The sequence below is a fragment of the Primulina huaijiensis genome, chromosome 17 (genome assembly GCF_012295235.1).
Source record: "Primulina huaijiensis isolate GDHJ02 chromosome 17, ASM1229523v2, whole genome shotgun sequence".
NCBI lineage: Eukaryota > Viridiplantae > Streptophyta > Magnoliopsida > Lamiales > Gesneriaceae > Primulina > Primulina huaijiensis.
In genome coordinates this window covers 8,926,370-8,932,903 of record NC_133322.1, presented here as the reverse complement: position 1 = coordinate 8,932,903, position 6,534 = coordinate 8,926,370, and the positions used below count along the sequence as shown (strand labels likewise).

The following is a 6,534-nucleotide window of genomic DNA, read 5'->3' as shown; positions in this document are numbered from 1 at the left end:
ATGGTCAAGGTCAAGTGGCTGAATCACTCGGAAGAGGAAGCTACTTGAGAAACCGAGAGAGACTTGAAGAGTCGATATCCAGATCTATTCGGTAAGTTCTAATTTCGAGGATGAAATTTTATTTAAGGTGGGAGGAATTGTAAGGTCCACAAAATTAAGAAGACGTAATTCAACTGCATGCGAATCTAGGAAACATGAAAAATGGCTAATTAACTAATTTTAATTGCTAATTGATTATGTGACATACATGTTTATATGTAAAATATGATTTTATTATCATCATGCATAAAATTGTATTTTTAAGGAATATTCAAGTGGCGATATAGGAACGGAGACCGAGGGCTGAAAAACGTAAAATATTTTTATTAAATAATTGTTTTTAATTATTTAAAATATAGTTGATGGTTTTTCTTATTTTTGAAAATAAGGGGTTTCGAGGTGATTTTATACGTCGGGACGTAAATTTTATCAGTATGGGTTTTTCATTAAAAATGCGAGCTTTTTGACAACACGGCTAATAAATTCACAAATTTAATTAAACAAAAACCTTGTTGATATTTTATTAAATCTTAATTAAGACTATTGGGCCTAAATTATGCTTAATGGGCATGAGCCTGATTAGTGACTAATTAAGTGTATTTAAAGTATTAAAACACCCCATAACCTACAACCACTACACGGCCACACACTTTCAATCCCACTCCAACTCCCCTCATCACACGATAGCGCACACATATTAACTTGGTCGAAAGTTTCGAAGGGAAGCATCAAAGCCATCGTCTCCTTGCTCCGTTTTTCGTCGCCAACGTTATTTCGTGCGTCTGAACGCAAAGGCACGTCATACATCTCCTTTTTCTCATCCATCATGTCATAATATAGTTTTAAAAGTAGTTTTTATGAAAACATGAAGTCCAGAATTACTGTTCTTGCTTTTTCTCATGTGCATGATCCTTATACCATCTGTTTGATGCCATGATTCACGTTTCTTTTTATACTAAGGAGCTACCATGATGTTAGGACTTGATAGAGCGATGATCTTACACGTTGAAAATGGTTCTAGACACACACTGAAACCACACAACAAGGAACAGAAATTTACGTGCGTTTTGCTGTCACGAGGGTCAAGGGTTGCGTGTTCGGTACCCCACGGCTGGGCGAAGGTTGGCTTTTGTCTAAGGGCTAGCCAGGGTTGTGGAAGAGTCTAGGGGAGAGTCCTAGCCATGCTAGGACTCGAGTTAGGGGTTGGGGAAAGAGTCCTAGCCATGCTAGGACTCTACCCGATAACCTGCACAGATTGGTGCAGGGATTTCGCAAGTGGCTAGGGGTTGAGGGGCTCAGTTCGGGGTCACGGGCTAGGTTAGAAGGAGTCTCTAGGGTCCTGAGCAAGTGTACATGGGTTTGGTTCAAGGGTCGGGGTGTTGGCTAGAGCCACATGCACCAAAACTTAGAGTCCTAGCAAAGTGAATCTCTCGGCCAGCTTATGGGTGAGGGAGGGGTTCACGTTTTGGGTTCTGGGAAGGGTCCTTGGTGAACTTAGGGTCCAGTAGAGTACTTTAGGATGTTCGTCAAGTTTTGGATTGACATGGTTTGGTGATAACTCATGGAAATCGAAAGTTGGCTCAGGGTCGAAGTTTAGGTGTCAAATTATGGTTATTAACTAATAAAAAAATTGAAAAAAACGGCTCACGGGGGTTGAGTCATGGTTCGTAAGGGCTAAAATAATATAAAAAGACTAAATTTTGAATTTAGGTATTTTATTTTAAAGTTTGGGATTTTTCGGGATTAAAACACCGTCAAAACAATTAAATAAAGATAAATGAAAAAGTCTAATATTTAAGCTAAATAAAATTATGAAAAAAATTCATGTAAGCTTAAATAATTATTTGGGACATGTTAGAGTCAAGAAATAAAGAAAAAAAAGTAAAAAAACGTAAAATGTCAAGTCCAGGTGTAAAACGGTCTTTTTACACCAAAAATTAGTAAAATGTCATGGCAGTGCTCTAAATGTTATTTTTATGATTATTTTTAAATGCTTATGAAATGTTCATGATTAAATTATGATTTTTAAATGTCAATTTGAGATTTATGATTTAAGGTTGACAATTAAAAGACATGTTGCATGCTTGGTTCCAAAAATAAAAATGATATGTGATGCATGATTTTTATAAAGTGATGGAAATGTAAAACGTTGAAAGAAGTGATATAGTTTTGACTATAATGATGTTATGTGGAGATATCGTGAGGGTTGTGGTCCCAGTGGGAGCCGACGATCGTATTTCTCGTGACACCATTGAGGATATGAGGATATGAGGTGAGGTAAGAATGGAAATATCATGAGGGGAGAAAGCCCCAGAGAGAGCCCATTTATGGGAGAAGGCCCCAGAGGGAGTCCCGACGATCGTATTTCTATTCGATGAGGATAGGCCAAGGCCCAGTTGACCGACGAGAGTCTCGCTGGTGTCCCCGCCGCCTAGTACTGTGATTACATGTAGATGGATCAATCGACTTTTGATGTTTGAGGAAAGTCACAATTAACTATCTGAATTCAACAAATGAAAGGAAAATATTTATGATCATGCTAAAAGGTTTTTTGATATGTTTTGAGGAAAAAGAAAAAAGGCTAAGGTTTAAGTTATGCATCATGAAAACGTTTACGAAAATGTTCATGTTAAAAGTTTATGCATCTTCATGAAAAAGATATTTTAAGTACAAGTATTTTCACTGTTGCATGTGATTTTATACGTATTATTTGTTATAAAGATTATGGTGTGTTGAGTCTTTAGACTCACTAGGCGTGATGGATGCAGGTGAGGTGGAGGATGTCTTGATGGGTGATTGGACTGGACTGAAGGCGCACACAACCCGAGGACCAGCGCTTCTACTTTTTCCGCATTTATGATTCATGATTTACGTTAAAGATTTTAAGACAATTTATTTGTGCTTTTGAGAGATTTTTGAAAGATTTAGTATTAGCTATACTTTCCAAAATTTATTGCTTTTTAGGTTGGTTAACTTTTGACATTTCATTTTTATGACTATTTCATTTGTTTTTTTTTAAATGCTAGTTGGTTGATGTTTTATTTTAAAAGGGTAAAATATTTTATAAAAATATTTTCATGTGGTCTACGTAAAGGGCCGAAAATCGAGTGTATAAAAAAAAATTTCTAGTATTTTTTTTAAGAAAAAGAAAGGTAGACGTTTCACATCGGGTTCGGTCTTGTGAGATAAAATATGGCAATCCTTGTCATAAATGCCCTGGCCGAGCTTCCCTTAATTGAACTATTATCTAAGCAAAACACCCATCTAGCCGGTAATTTCTGGAACTGAATTCTTGTGCGGACAAACAAATGTTAAAGGGCATCGGAAGTGTTTCCTGCGTAACTCCTCCGATACTTAAGTCAGTTCAGAGAGGAAACATAAGAATGAGAATATAGTAGTGTTTGTTTAAATAATAAGTGAATCAATGTAAAAATGAGTACCTGATATTTATAGAGGTAGAAAAGGCCAGAGTCTGTGTATGGCAAGAACTCAGGTATTGTATGTTGCCCTAAACAGGAGATTTAGTATGATCTTACCTTATGTTTAGCACTTTGTAATTTGAATGGTATATCCCTATTCTTTCGGGATTATTTCTTTATTATAGAAGATTTATTAAAGATTTTATATAATTGGGACATTATTCACAGTCATGCTTGTATGAGTTCGAGGCACCGGTCAGCTGTTCGGGTTCTATCGTGCGAGATCGTTCCAGAGCAGAGAGTAATGAATGGACTCCGAGTAATTTATCGGACCTCTATTTTTCCTTAACTGTATTCGATATGGACCCACAATTTAGCTAACGAGCTTGACGTTGATCGGGTCGGCCCAAATCACATCGGGGTCGGGTTGGAAATATGGTGATACTAATAGTACCCTCCCTCTATTGGTCTGACATAAGTATAATTTAGACCAAGTATTTGATCCATATGATGCAACCCGAATAAATAATGTTGTTTCTAAAATTTTGTTTCTTCCCTATTGGTGTTTGTTAGAGTTCATCCAACCCGTTGAAACGGAAGGCAATGGACAATTAAGATCTAGATCCTTGTAGATTAAAATTGTAATCTATGTGATTTTACTTTCAACTGTTAGACACACACGTGGACGCCCTAAAAAGAAGAGCAATCCACATAAATATTCCACTGCTCTTCTTCCTCTACTTGAATAATTTCTGATATGAACTCTACTAATGCTTGGGCCTTAATAGCGGTTCGAGTTTCAAAATTCACAACGTCTCATTGAGCTCAGTTACCCATTTGACTAATCTTCCTGAAGTATTTGGATGAGAGACAATTCTCCCCAAAGTGTTGTTAGTGAGCACAATGATAACATGCATTAAGAAATACGACCTTAATTTTTGAGCTTTGATGACAATAGCTAGAGCCAATTTTTCTTGTGTGGTGTAATTGAGCTCGGCTCCCTTCAAGGCATGGCTGGTGAAGTAGATTGGTAGGTGAGCCGAACCTTATCTTCGGGCCAACATAGAACTCGCAACTCGGGGGTGACACCAGGGTAGACATATAACACTTCACCCCAAGCATCGACCGAGACATTCAAGTGGTATTTCATTATCTGTAGTTGGACACCAGCGAGATCGGTTGCGGACCATGCAAAAATGTCCTTGTTCTTTCGCAAGCAGTCGAGTAGCCGACCTTCGAGGTGTAACGTCCCGAAAATTTGAAGGTTCACGTAAACCACATGCATGCAAGTTATTAAATTTCTTTGGTATTTTATTAAATTATTTTAAAGCTTTGAATGCATTTTTATTTCATTAAATTGTGTTTAATTATTTTTATGCATTGTATGCATAATTCATGCATTGCATAATTTAATTCATGAAATTTTAATTCATGAAATTTTAAAATTTCATGCATTAAAGATTTTTAAGTTTCATTTCGCGCTCGAACGAGGAATGGAGACCGGAGAATTTTCAGGAAAAATTATTTTATTACATGATTAATTTTTATTAATTAATATAAGGTGTGTTTTAAAGGTATTTTTCAAAAAATGAGATTTTATTGGGTATTTTGACCCGCAGGATTTTAATTTATAGGGTACGTAAATTTTATCGAATCGAAAGACTTTTTGGAGGTTCGGCTAATATTTTCAAAAACTTTCCAACACGAAATATTTTTCGAGAGTGTGTTTGGATTTAATTGGCTTAATTTTAAGTTTTTTTGGCTTAAAACTCTTTTAAGTTTTTAATTAAACCATTTAGGGACCATTATCTATTTGATTAATAATTAATTAATGACTACCTACATCGTTTAATTTACCATCAACCGACACTCCTTCCCCCCACCACTTTCTCTCTCCTTTTCAACATTATTTCTCCAGCAAATGCTTCGGCTACCATTTTATTTGAAAGAAAAATTCCTTGGCCATCTCTATTTCCTCTCAAGCAAACTCCTTCCCCGCTTCTCCGTCGTCTCCCCGACGCGCGTCTCCTCAAGATTTCGAGCTTCTTATCATCAAGGCATGCACGTACTTTCGTTTTATCTTCATACACGCCATTAATATGATGTTATTTAGATGTTTGTCCGAAAATTTCATGATCTACCATGTGTGTGCATGTTTATAAAAGTTAGACATGGGCATTGCATTTTCTCGTGTTGTTCACATTTTTATTATATGATGCAAAGGGGCTGCTGTTTTGGTGTGTACTAAGAGCTGCTAAAGGTGTTAAGCTGGTGTCTTGGTGCTGATGTCGAGGCTTAGTGGAGAGAAGAGGGTGGCCGCGCGTTTTTGTTGGTTGCGCGTTGTGGTTGGAGAGCTCGGGTGTGATCGTGTGGCTGGTGGCGTGGAGAACCCTTCCAGGCCGTGGACCAGACCCTGGTGGGTCTGAGTCGTGGTCCTAGGTGGTCGCACGCTGCTGGTAGGGGTTTGAGATGGTTTGGAACCATTCAAATCGTAGGGGGTTCGCGCGGTGCTTGGGTGCACAATGTAAGGGCAAGCGGTTGTGGGAGTTGTACGGGCTGCATGGGGGCCGTAAGCTTATGTTCTTGGGGTTCAGAGTGTTAGAGTAGATGCCCTGCAAGCCAACGGTTGGCTAGGAAATTTATTGACTCAAGTGTAATAAACAATCTTTATTTTAATATAATTTACTTTTTAATGGTTTCGTTATACTTTATCTGTATACCCATGCAAGCAGCATAGATAAAGTCCTTGATTATGCTTTAATACAAATGGATCGTAATTCGATGTTGAAACTCATTTGTAAACACGGCATATTCTAAATTCGTTCCTAGTCGATTCAGCCGCCTAAAAAAAGGATAAAGGTCGCTTGAGCTCGAGACTAGCATCTGTGATGTTGTGTACTGCGTTTCTTGGTAAGGGCATAGAGATGTCCAAACATACAGATGGGTAGTCATATGATGATTATACCGAACAACCCTCCCTCGGACTTTCCAAGTGGTTATCATTCATCGAGAGGATAAGTCCGTGGTTATGATTGTACACCATTAGTCCTTACGACCCGGGACAACACTGAGGCTC

General features: G+C 37.8%; 1 long non-coding RNA gene across 1 annotated transcript in view; it reads left to right on the top strand.

Moving 5' to 3' along the window:
* Nucleotides 1-5,357: 5,357 nt before the first annotated feature.
* Nucleotides 5,358-6,534, top strand: part of LOC140962564 (uncharacterized) — a 32,162-nt gene continuing 30,985 nt past the window's right edge. The window contains exon 1 of the long non-coding RNA XR_012172581.1: nt 5,358-5,515. This is a non-coding gene — a long non-coding RNA (uncharacterized lncRNA). The remainder of the gene's footprint in view (nt 5,516-6,534) is intronic.